Source organism: Triturus cristatus, chromosome 4_1 (genome assembly GCF_964204655.1).
Source record: "Triturus cristatus chromosome 4_1, aTriCri1.1, whole genome shotgun sequence".
NCBI classification, from domain to species: Eukaryota; Metazoa; Chordata; class Amphibia; order Caudata; family Salamandridae; genus Triturus; species Triturus cristatus.
Window position 1 is genome coordinate 1216382251 of NC_140585.1, and position 13383 is coordinate 1216395633.

The 13383-nt window shown below is 41.2% G+C and overlaps 1 protein-coding gene across 9 annotated transcripts in view; it reads left to right on the forward strand.

Annotated features, from left to right (window-relative positions):
* B4GALNT1 (beta-1,4-N-acetyl-galactosaminyltransferase 1) overlaps nt 1-13383 on the forward strand; it is a 693972-nt gene that overhangs the window by 262253 nt on the left and 418336 nt on the right. For 2 of the 9 annotated variants that reach the window (XM_085654578.1, XM_085654579.1), the window contains exon 2: nt 3826-3921. The exons of 6 other annotated variants lie outside the window; for them this stretch is intronic. The gene's annotated coding sequence lies outside the window, so the exon portion shown is untranslated. Of the gene's footprint in view, nt 1-3825; nt 3922-13383 lie in introns of those variants that run through there. One more of the 9 variants, XM_085654576.1, reaches the window with a different exon arrangement.

Here is a 13383-nt window from a genome sequence, read left to right on the forward strand (position 1 = left end):
ACGTGAAACGCTAAGAAGATCTTAAAACTGATTGTGCGGATTGCATGACGCCGTTCCTATGCATTATTCATTGTTAATCTCGCATAAACATCACGTGTTTCAACATCCATTCTAGAGCATCACATTGCTTATAGGTGAGTCATTACTTAAATAAACTATGTTGCATGTACATAACTGCTGTATTCTATTAACTGTGAAAGTGCCACAACTCAAGTATTGAAATGTCACACATAGGAACACCGCATACAAGGAGTATTGCACATTAACAACCTAAATCATGGCAATTGACTCCAGTTTTAAATCTGTAACAGGCACAATTCTATGCTCACCTCTCCCTACTACCATAGCTGATGCCCCTCAACAACACCTTGTCAGCTGCCCCAAAAATTAAGTGACACAGTCAGCTGACTCATGGACACCGCCACAGACAGGCACCGGGCAAGCCTCAGCCTCACAGGCAGTCACTTTGAGCCAGCAGCCATGGTGCTGTAGTCTATTAAAACGAGTCTCATCAACCCTAATAAAAATCATGATAACCACAAAAGTGGTCCTCGCTACCTGCCCAGCCCTGCAGCCAGCGGCACAGATGAACTGCCTAAATTTAAAATTAAGAGAGTCGCTACAGCTGACTCGTGGACAAGTAGCACTAGGCAGCTGAGGGACACCGGTCACTCACAGCAGGCAGCATTAATTCAACATTACTGCTCGACTCACCGACACACAAAAATATTATATACCCCGGTCTGCTCCCTCGCCCTTCCCTCGGACGCACAGATCATACCACAGCAGGGCTGTCACAGAGAGCTATCCAATGCTGCTCTGCTGAGTGACGCTGCTGACCTGGGTGAACTTCTGCTACAGGGCACTGGCAAGCAGGTGATCGTGACTGCCCCACAACTGCTAATTTAGTGAAAGCAATACTATTGCCAACCAAATAGCAGATAAATTATACAGACTTCAGGGAGCACTGTGACGCACACTTACTTTGTGAGGCTCAGTGCAGCAACTCGGTTCTGGGCCGTCTCGTGGCCGCAACAACTCCTGCTGCAAGGCAAGCGCACCGAGGCTGTCCGGCGCTGGCCTGTGCAGTCTTCTCAGACACTGTGACCTCTCAGCAGCAGCTGGAGCACAGTGGTGTCCACGGTCTGTGCCAGGGGTTGGGACCGTCCGGGTCCGTTAGTCGCGTTGCAGTGCTTCACATTACTTTTAAAAGTATAACTGCGTGCCCTCCCTCCCTCCAATAGAATTGTAGCCACCGCGGAGGCAGCAGGACACCCGACCCCCCCTATTAGTTTATGAGCAACTGGTGTTGGGAATTGTTACAATGTAGCTAGCTGCTGCTCAGCCAGCCCCCATAAGCCGCCTGCTGGGAGCAGCACACACGCTATGGCACGCTGCCATTCCTCTAGTGTTGAGACAGTTTCAGTCAGGAATTGGAATAGAAGTCCTGCGGTTAACAGACAGGCCATCCCTATAACCCGTGACTTTGCATTTCAGTTTGGTGATGTGGACCACAACATTGAAATGCGTTAGTCTAGCGCCTGATGCGTGGTACTTGGCAGGACTGACCCGACACTATGGAGTGATGGAGTCAGGTGTGTGCATGTTGTTTGTGGTAGTGTATGCAGCGAAATGTCAAAACAAGTGTATGCTATTAGAAAAATAAAAGGTAGTTGTGCTGATAAAAGGAGCACGCAAATGAATTACTTTTTGTGCGAACCAAGCTGCTGAAGTGTATCTGTAAGCAGTCATGTCTATATGAAAACACACCTACCTCTTTTGGAAGTATTAACTCGTTCCATTTCAGTTTATTACTTAGCTTAAACAGTGGATCTCCCCAAGTAATATGAATTGTGTGGTCTTGATAAACTGTTGTTTTGAAGCCAAATGTATCAGTTATGCAAAGATTGTGTGGATCCTTTTAACATGCCCACAGATGGAGTCTGTACTGAAAAAGCACTATTTTATTCGATATGGTGTCAAGATTACAGTTGGGGGCCTGTGATATTTTCTCCCAGTTTGCGTATTTTAGTATTGTATATGCTAATCTGTTTTTAACAGTGGGACTCGTGATGCTTTAAACGTTCACTATAGCTAGAATATATTTAGAATTGGGGTGCATTCCCAGATTCTGTGTGACCTCAGCCCCCATGAGTTGATCCGCTGCAAGACTGTGGAGTATTAACAAAACATGAGTATGAAAGAAACTTTAATAAAGGTGTTGCCATAAGTTCTGCATAACTGAAGCAGTTTACGTTATGAAATATTTGTTTTGCCCTTAACGCTTAGATTACTTTCATATTACCAAATTGAGTTGGTGTCAATAGTCTGTGCAGATGGAGTGCAAGGAGGAGTCTCCGGTTAGTGCCCTTCCATTTCTGGTGCTGTGCAGCAATTTTAAGATCTTCTTAAAGTTTTTCATTGCTCTTATGGGTGTAATTTCTGAAATTCCAAACACTTGTATACAAGCATAGAGCTTACAGCACTAAGAAGGGTAAGCACTCCCAAATGCACTACTAAGGCTCCTCCGGTGCTGGAAGGACCTTTTGCATGCAGTACCTGCCAATTCAATAGCCTAGGACTGCCACAAGCAAATCTCACGACTGCCACCACTGACAAAGAATACCCACAGGTGGTTTCCAATACTCACCTTTCCCCCATTAACCATCCCTTCTGCAATCTAAGTTGGGACTGGCATTGCTTCCTGGCGAATGTCAGATCTTTACCCAAACATGCCATCGAAATCTGGGACCTGCTTTCATCAGGACTTACAGATAACTGCATCCTAACGGAAACTTGGCTAAAACCCAGTTCCACTCCTGCAATCACGGTGGCAATTCCTGACGGCTACCGAATAAAAAAATGTGATAGCTAATCTAAGATGGGTGGAGGCATAGCTAAAGTACATAAGGACTCCATCAAGGTCACTACTATAGAACATTGCGATGACAATAAACTAGAAATTCTGGTATTCAAAATCGACTCCCAATCCCACCATTGTTGGAATTGCGCACTTGTTTACTGGCTGCCTGGCTCCCTCCTGAACTTCTCACTACAGCTTATGAAGCTAATTGCCCCCCATATTATCTCCACCAAACATTTTTTACTACAAGGAGATTTTAATGTTCATAGCAAAGTCTCCTTTAATGCGGACGCTATAATGCTCCTGATGGATTTAGCCACTCTGGGACTGGAGCAGATTAATACTAGCCCTACTCATCTGGCAGGACATACCTTAGACCTCATCCTGACTACTTCCCCAAATACCTGCTGCGAGGCCCCCTGCGCACTCACATGGTCTGACCACTCTTTACTTCGTTTCCAAATAAAAGACATAAGGGTTACCTCTACTCCTACTATACCCTCCCACAGTTTGCGAAGAAAATTGCATAAAATCACGCCTGACCCCTTTGCGAATGCTATACCTTCTGTAATGAAGGATGCAGGATCATTAATAGTAGTAATATCCTTTATTAAGTCGAAGAGCTGACCAGCATGCAAACAGTTTTCATCACCAAAAGTAACTGACACAAATCCAAAAGATACATTCTATAATGACCTAAACACATTCCAACATGAACACCTAACATACATCATATGGAATTAAGAACAAGCGAAAGCACTAAGAATGCAAACATAACACATCCCCATTTCTCCAAAAACAATAAATACGAGAAAAAACAACAACACAAAATAAAGTAAAATAATAAAATAAAATAAGGAAAAATTGTTCTAAAAGGTAATACTATAATACAATACATAAGTGCTATTAAACACTCATTAACCAGTAGCTACTTGTTGGTAACAATGTTTTCTTTCAACCAGGAAGGCACCATCTTCCTCCTTAATGAATGACGAAGAGAATCTGGTTCATCATTCGAAGAGGAGGAAGAAGAAGAAGTGAAATCTGAGGTTACTGAGGTACTAGTAGAGTCTTGTGAAGAAACACCAGTACTTGCATTAGAATTTGATATAGTAATACTTGAGTTATTGTCTGGAGTATGAGTAGGAGGAACATCCCTAGAGATATTATCATCAAAGTCATCAGGCATCCGATTATAACGGGCAAGGTTATTCTGGCACTTCGCAACTCTATTTAAATTCCAGACTCTACCCTCACTGACACTTACTGAGTTAAGTAAAATTTCAATTACTTTAATGGGTTCCGAAAATTGAGAAACACCTTTCTGAACCTTGTTGTTTTTTTTTATACGTACCCAGTCACCTACATTTATAACAACTTCTTTTGTACTGTGTTTCATGTCATAGTAAGCTTTGCTTTTCTCATGCGCAAGTTCCATATGTGTACACACCTCTTCTCTAGACCAAGGTTGTACCTCACTTGAAAATAGCCACGTGGGAATAGATTTTGGCCTAGGATTTCTCCCTTTCATAAGTATAAAAGGAGAGATTCCTGTAGACTCATTTACAGTAATGCGATAACTCCACACAGTTTTCCCAACCTGAGTTGGCCAATCAAGTATGCTATTCAGTGATAATTGAATGGTGTTATTTAAAACTCTATTGAATCTTTCCACCATTCCATTGCCACTTGGGTTGTAAAGTGAAGTGGTTTTGTGTGTAATTCCTAATTTCTTGAAATACATTTTAGCTTTTAAGGATAGGAACTGTACCCCATTATCTGTGAGTACATATGAAGGAATACCCTCTGCAACAAATGTTTCATCTAAAAATTGTAAAACAGAATAAGTATCTGCACTTTTAACAATTTTAACAACCGGCCACCTAGAAATAGGTCAATGAGAACAAGTAGGTAGCAATGAGAACCATCATTTTCACTGATAGGTCCCATGATGTCGATTGCGACACATTCCCAAGGATTTTTAGGAATGAAACCTCTTGTCATTGGAGGACGGAAGGTTTGCAAAGTTTTATCTGAAGAGGAACAAGGAATGCAATTTCTTACTACTCTCTCAATTTGGGAATCAAAGCTTGGCCACCAAAACAATCTTTTAACTAAGGACTTAGTTCTAACAATTCCCGGATGGCCTTCATGACACAAATCCACAATTCCTTCTCGTAAATTTTCTGGGGGAATTATTCTCTCACCCCTCAGGAGGGTATTATGAGAAATAGACAATTCAGATCTAACCTCCCAATAAGGTCTGTAATTTGCATCCAATAGCTCTTTTTTCTTGGGCCAGCCATTAATGATAAACGAAATGACAGCTTGGAGAATATTGTCTTCCAAATATTCATTGTCCTATTCCTCTTTACTAAATGCAGAAAAACCATGATCTTGTACAAAGGCAATGTGTAATTCATTCCATTCATTATTTTCACATTGTTCCAACATCAAAGGCATTCTTTATATAAAAAGTTCTGCATTCTCATCGAGATCCTAGCTAACCTCGCTGAAGCTGTAATTGCTCCTTCAGTAGTTACAATTTTTACCAATGGCTTGTGATCACAGCGAAGGATGCATGGTTTCCCCCAAATAAAAGATTTGAAGTGTTCTAATGCCCATGCACAGGCTAGTGCTTCTCTCTCTATTATTGGGTACTTCTCCTCACATGGAGACAAAGACCTGGATGCGTAAGCTATAATATTTTCTCTGCCTTGGCCGTTAACTTGTGACAAAACTGCACCAAGGCCTTTGTTGCTAGCATCTGTGGTAATTACACTATTTAATGAGGGATCAAAACTGTGAAGAGCAGTTGCTTTTGCAATAGCTTCCTTAATGACTTTAAAGTCTATGTTGCAAGCCTGTGACCACACAAATGTACAATTTCTTTTAAGAAGTTGGCGAATATTGTATGTTTTGGTGGCAAAATTTGGCACGTATTTCGAACAAAATTCTGCCATGCCTAAAAAGGATCTAACATCATCCTTACTGGAAGGTATAGGAGCCTCAAAAATAGCAGAAACCAAGGAAGGTTTCGGTTTCACACCTTGTTCGTCAATAACATGACCCAAATAGGTTACACTTTTTTGTGCAAATTTGCATTTAGAATGCTCAACAGTAAGGCCTTTACTCTGCAAAATGCTTAAAACTTGTTTAAGTCTAGAAATATGTTCTTCCTCATCACAGCCAAAAACAAGAATGTCATCTTGAAAAAACATAATGCCTTGCTCTTCTTTGAAAAGATGGAACATCAAACGCTGAAAAACAGCAGCGGCTGAAGCCAAGCCGAAGGGCATGCGTTTATATTGGAAACACACAAAGGGAGTGATAAAGGATGTGAATTTCATTGATTCAGGGGACAATGAAATCTGATGATACCCAGACGACAGATCTATGGTGGAAAACCATTTGGCATTGTTTAAATTTGAGACCATCTCATTGATTTTTGGGAACGAAAACTTATCAACAACAGTATTGTTCAGATACCTCAAATCTACACAGAGCCGAATTTTTCCGTTACTGCGTCTTGCTACGGCGATCGGGGAAACCCAATCCGAAGCATCAATAGGTTCAATAAGGTTATTAGACACCAATTTATCCAACTCTTTACTAACTTCATCCCTTAACAAAATAGGAATATTCCTGCATTTGTGTATTTTGGGAGATGCATCTTGTTTAAGAACGATGTTGTGTTCAAACCCTTTAAGGTTACCTAGAACACTACTAAAAACACTTGGACATTCCTTTAAAATTTCATTACTAACTGCCTTACTGTCATCAACAACCAACACTTCTTCTTTACTGTTGGGGTCTAAAATAGTATGTAACTGTTTTTGGTCAAACCAGCCAAGAACTGGTGGTCCTTTCTTTGCAATATATAATTTCCATCTGCATTCTCTTCCTTTGAACTTGAAAACAAACCAACGATAACCAAGAAGATCAATGGTTTCTCCACCATAGCCTTCAGGGTGAATGTCAGGTGCTAATAACTGTGTACCCACTTTTTGTATAAAGGAAGATTTCCACATTTCTTCATTTATGATTGTGTAAGGTGAGCCTGAATCTGCGTAAATTCTGACATCTACACCACCAATATCCATTAAACAAATTGGTTTGTTAACCATAGTTCCCTCATCAATATTTAGTACTAATTTATCATGTAAATTCATCACTAAACCACCATCATCTCCCATATCATCAGTCTCATTTGTACAGTGAATGTTTTCATCCGTGTTATTGACAAACCTAACGCTATTTTTACGCCTTCTACAAGCTTTGGCAAAATGACCTTTTAGTCCACAATTGGTACATTTGAATTCAAGTGCAGGACAACTTTTGTTATTAGCCAAATGTTCCAAACTGTTGCATCTGTAACATTTTGGTTTAGATCCTGTAGAAGGTGTGTATCTGGTAAAAGCAGGTTTTAAAATCGGATTATCTTTAGAGTTCATAGTGACTTTTTTTCTTTCATTCACATTGATTTTACTCACAACATCGGTAGTACTATTATCCTGTTTGAGAACATTAGCACATCTGCCAGAAATTTCTGCTTTACGCACAATAGCGAGGATATCATCCAGAGGTGCATCACCATTTATCCAAAGTCTATCCTGTATAGTGGGGTTAAAAGCATGCATTACTGTTTGGTCTCTTATTAAATCATCTTTCAAAACACCAAATTTGCAGTCTAAAACCAGCTTCCTAAGACCCGCCAGGTAATGGTCAATACTTTCGTCCTTGTTTTGTTTCCTGGAAAATAATTTATATCTTGTAATGCCAATACAGACTTTAGGCGCGAAATATGTGTCTAAATGAAGCAAAGTCAAAGCATAAACGTTTAAGTCACCTGGAAAACAAGGTTTGGTCATGCCTTCATACACCTTTAACCCAACTTGTCCCAAAGTATGTAACAGTAATCTTTTCTTTTGTGCGTGAGACATTTTTCCGTCTTCGTCCAATGCATCAATATAGTTACAAAAATAAGGTTTCCATTCCAACCATTTCAAAGGAGGTTCAGTTCCAGTAATCCAAAATGCGTGTGGAGGAGTAATATTGTAATTAGGTTGGCTCATAATGTAAATTAGGTTATTCTTGACTTGATGAAATGCTCAAGTAAAATTTGTTAATGAAATTTGTGATTGTTAAAATTGAGTAAAATGGTGGAATGACTAAGTAACAGTATTCTTCTTTAAAATATCAAAATAATCAAGGCAAAAGTACATATGCTGTTTGTGCTGGAAGTAATAACAAAGGAATAAACTCGTGCTTGTAGAGAACTCTTTAGCACATCCGACGCGCTGTGGAACTGGTTAAAATAGTAGCGTTGACAGCGCTGTGGGGTTGACTGAAATCGTAGCGTTGACACCAAAAAGATATGCAAATAATCCCAAACAAATATGGCGCCACGTTGGTTACGCGACGTGAATTGTCTTAATACGTGCGCGCAACATTCTTGTTATTCTTTTGACAAAATGGTATCTAAGCAACGTGTACACAGGGTCACGTGTGCGTATGTTGCTATCGCACTCAAGGAAGAAGCAAACTGCACGATAGAGCGGAGGTTGACGATCGCGCTCGAGACACCAGTGGTAGGATTCCTTCAATAAATCCTTTCCCTTACTTTTTCTATATCCGAGATTAACAAAAAATTTCAGTACTCACAAGGATTTAACTTCCGTGTCGGATCCGGTGTGTCCTGACGCTTCCAATTGGCATTAGTCAAAAATCACCTTCAGCTCACGGCTATAGCGAATCCTCATTAATTTAAATTCCGAGGTTGATGTGGGTTCATCCGCTCTTCGACATCCCGTCGCCAGTGTAATGAAGGATGCAGGATCATTAAAAGTAGTAATATCCTTTATTAAGTCGAAGAGCTGACCAGCATGCAAACAGTTCTCATCACCAAAAGTAACTGACACAAATCCAAAAGATACATTCTATAATGACCTAAACACATTCCAACATGAACACCCAACTTACATCATATGGAATTAAGAACGAGCGAAAGCACTAAGAATGCAAACATAACACCTTCCAATATTAACCTGACACTAAATATTATCGAGGAGGACTTGGCTAGCTATAACAATATAGTCAACATAACATTAGGCCAACTGTCCCCACTAAAACCCTACCATACCGAGTCCGATATAACACAGGCGACATGGTTCTCTCCCGATCAACGGATAGAAAAAAGCCTATGCAAGAAGCTAGAAAGACGTTGGCATCTTTCCCATGATCCAACTGATAAAGAAGCCTACAAGTGCCTTCTGGCCCTATAACATAAGAATCTAAAGAAGCCATGCAAATTTCACATTGAGTCACAACTTAATCAGGCAGGAAAATCTTCTAAAGAATTCTACTGCATTCTTAATTCTTTCATGAACCCTAAGGCCTGTCATAATGAAGTAACCCCTACACAAGACCTTTGTGACAAGCTACCTAACCACTTTACTCAGAAGATTGAGAGTATTTACACCAGTATCACCAAAGATAAGGACCCTCAGAAAGATATCATCACCCTCAACCCCTCACATTCTCACACTGCACATTCCCTGGACTACTTCTGCCCACTTACAGCTGACACAGTGGAGTTCCTAATGAAAACAGTAAAATCAGGCTCCCCTCAGGATATCCTACCTGCTAAAGTATCCTCGTACTTCATAAACAGCTGGCACCCACGATCTGTTCCAGTCTTAACTCCTCCCTGAACAATTGCAAATTACCTTCCTAATGGTAATCTGCCCAAATAATTCCTATCAGAAAGAAACCTAATATCCCTTAGGAAGACTTGTCAAACTATCGTCCTATCTCACTGCTACCATACTTGAGCAAACTTTTTGAAAAACATGTTAATAAATATCTCTTAAAGTATATGGAAGTAACAGGAGGCCTTGTACCCCTCGCAGTCTGGGTTTCGTCCCAGATTTAGTACGGAGTCAGCACTTATTGCAGTCACAGACAACCTCAAGCACTCCCTGGACAATGGACAGGCAGCATTGATGGTGCTGCTGGATCTGTCAGCAGCGTCTGACACAATATCCCATTCCGTCCTACTAAGTAGACTAAGAAATGTTGGGATCCATAGTCTTGCCTGTCAGTGTCTGTCAAGTTTTCTAACCCACTGCACCCAAACTGTCAATCTTGGCACCATCCGCTTTCCAACATCAGTGCTGACTAAAGGTGTGCCCCAGGCATCCTGCCTCAGTCCCACTCTATTTAACATTCATGTGGCTCCCCTTGCAGATCTACTCAGGGAACAGGGCTTCTTCCTAATTTCATACGCTGATGATACCCAGCTCCTAATGGCATTTGACAAAAACTCCACCAATACCCAGTCAACCTTCTCTGAAGGTATGACAGCCATCTCGGAGTGGATGAGGAATAATTTCCTTCAGCTAAATGCTAGTAAAACTGAAATTATGCTTTTTGGAGATTCGGCTCTACTCTGGTCCTCAGAGTGGTGGCCCACCGACCTGGGTGCTGCACCGGTCCCGAAAGTAGTGGTAAAAAACTTAGGAGTACATCTAGACCAGATACTCACAATGAAAGAGCAGGTCACAACCATCGTGAGTTTCTGCTTCCACACATTAAGTCTTTTGAGAAAGTTTTTCCCTTTCCTCCCTATGACAGTCCGAAAAACACTCCTTCAGGCACTAGTAATAAGTCGTCTTGACTATTGTAATGCCCTCCTGATCCCAGCCAACCAGTTCTCTCTTAACAGGCTTCAGGTGGTCCAAAACACAGCGGCCCGCCTAGTTTCCAATGCTCCTGCCAGGACTGCCTCCTTACCGCTACTCCTTGGACTACACTGGCTGCCCATCCGCAAGCTGATCTGTTCTAAGATCTGCTGCATAGTGCACAAGGCACTACACAGCAACGCTCCCAGCTATCTTGCAGATAGACTCATACAATACCAGCCTTCCAGAACCCTCCGATCTGGCTCTAAATCGCTCCTCCTGGTACCTCGTGTAAAGAAATCTCGCATAGGTGGAAAAGCCTTCTATCGTCTGGCCCCCTCTTACTGGAATCAACTTCCCTTTCACCTCAGCGAATGCACTAACTATCTGCAATTCCGCAGGCTTCTAAAAACCGAACTCTTTTGAACCCCCTTGTGACTCTTTAGCACTCCCGTAGTGCGGAGATACCTCTCCAGGGGTGATTCGGGCGCTTTATAAGACAAATAAATAAATAAATAAATGTACATGTTTCCCTTGTCTTCATTGCTTGATTTTGCTCGCAAGAAAGTGTCACTCATAGTCATTGAAATGTCACTCATAATTACACTGACATTTTGAAAATATCACACATAGCAATCTGAAACCTTGGCAGCTATGATTTGTGCTGTGTACCCACATATCATAGGGACTAATGCACTTCCTGGAGTACGTAATAAGGATATTAAAAGTCACTTCGGAGTTCCATAGCCTTATAAACGAACTTTATTTACAGCCTTGTTCCTCTATATGGTTATGGAACTCCTCATTGAGTTGCAATATCCTTATAATGTACGATAGGGGGTCATTTATCAAATAAAGTACACCCACCAGTTTAACTGTGGCCTAAAGTTTGCCCCCCTACAATTTGTTCCTCAGGACGCTACAGATAATTCCACTAGTGATATTCTAGACAATGCATACAATAAAAAACGCATAGAAAAAATTGTGCAGATGTATGTGATAGTCCACACAGGCATGGGTCGTTGCTGATTTAGGTAATACATTTAAAATACTTGTGTAATTGAATTACCTTTTTAATCTCCCTGCATGGATTGAAATATACACAAACCTCCCCTTGGCTTATTGCATATGCATAGGACACCATGCCTGCATTTAACTATTTAAAAAAATGCTATCCCTGTCCCCTTACAGCAGACCATTAACAAAGCAAGATCCATGTGCAAGGCACAACTGGACTAGTCATTGAGAACAAAGGCTGATGTTGTAGAAGAGCCTTTTGGGGGGGGGGGGTCCACTTCTTTAGCACTCACCTACCACAATCACTCATGTGCGATCACCCCTTCACTTCCTTCACCACTCATTCAACATTCTAGCTATATTGTGTACCTTCACTGCCCCAATGCAGAGTCCTCTTTATGTTTCTGGAGTGGTACACATCCTCTTCCTAGGGCTGCCACCTAACTGATTTGTATGTGGGCATGCATGGTATTTTAATGTCCCAACCCCTACAACAGTTAGAAAAACCAGATTGGTAGTTTTTGCCCTTATTAGTAGAAAACACTTTACATGTGTTCTACAGCGATCCAAATGTGACCCCTGCTTGACAATGACAAAGACAGAAAGGCCATATACAAATGAATGATGATGCTTTCTTAAAAAGTTATATTTCAGAATCATGTTGGGGTCTTTGCAGAATGTCAGCGTGTGAACAGATGGCCATATTTGTCTCTTGGAAATGTATCAACCTTACATCTGCAGCCTCTTCCCCTCTCAGACAAGCAAAGCTGTGCTCTATGGAAGGTGGTTTCTGGGAGAGGGTTGCGGGGAGGGGGGTCTGCTCTTGTAAGGGGCCTGGCAGGCTCGAGTGAAAGAGAAACAAAAGTTATTTGGCTCTCTTCACTTCCAAACCAGCCCATGTCAGCTCAGGGCAGCTCAAAGCAGCTTGCAAGCTGCATCTGCTTTACAAGAGACACAAACCCTGGAGAAACAAGCTGATGGACCCCTCTTCATATATAGAAGAGTGGGGGCCGCCCGCACTGCGGGGGCTGCAGGGGTGTCCGTTAAGCCACTGCCACTGAGAACAGGAGCATTGGCTTTCAGTTCTGCAAAACAAATAGGTTCTGCTGAACAATAGGTGCTTTTATGAATTCATTGTAAATGTTGATTTTTTTGTTCTGTTTTCATTTGCTCAGTAGATACACAGTGCAGCGAACAATTAAAACATTTGAGAACATACGTGACAAGAATTTTCAATTCTATTAAGGACAACGGAGGCGAGGATTATGCTTCTCATTTCTTTGCTTTTTTATTTCAAAATCAAAATACTTTATTAAAAAAAAAATACAAATCCCATGAGCACTCAGTGCATACAACAACCACAGAGTGTATCATATAAAGGTCTCAACAGAGGTAACCACTTCCTCTTTCTTTGCTTAATCCCAGCATGTTTAAAAACAAGCTTAGTCTCAACATTAGTTTGATACTTTTTTTCTGGCAAAAGAATCCTTCACGACTCCGGCATGAAACGGATGAAATTTGAATCTTCAGAACGTGAAACCATTCCAGGAACTTCCAGCATTCGGCAGGCAACCGCAACATGGATCCAGAGGGATCAACCCTTGAACTCAACCAACGTAGAAGCGTTGTATCTTTCATTTGCCATCTGTACCTGAAACAGAGAAAATTTTCAGTACTAGTGGAAAAAACCCATGAAGATCTTAATCATGCCAGTCAAATACGAGGGGGGGAAAAATAAATCTTATACAGTGCAATAACTTTCACATGCATGAAATTATCAACAGTAATGTCTAACAGCAGTACCATAACTCTGGGTGGGAT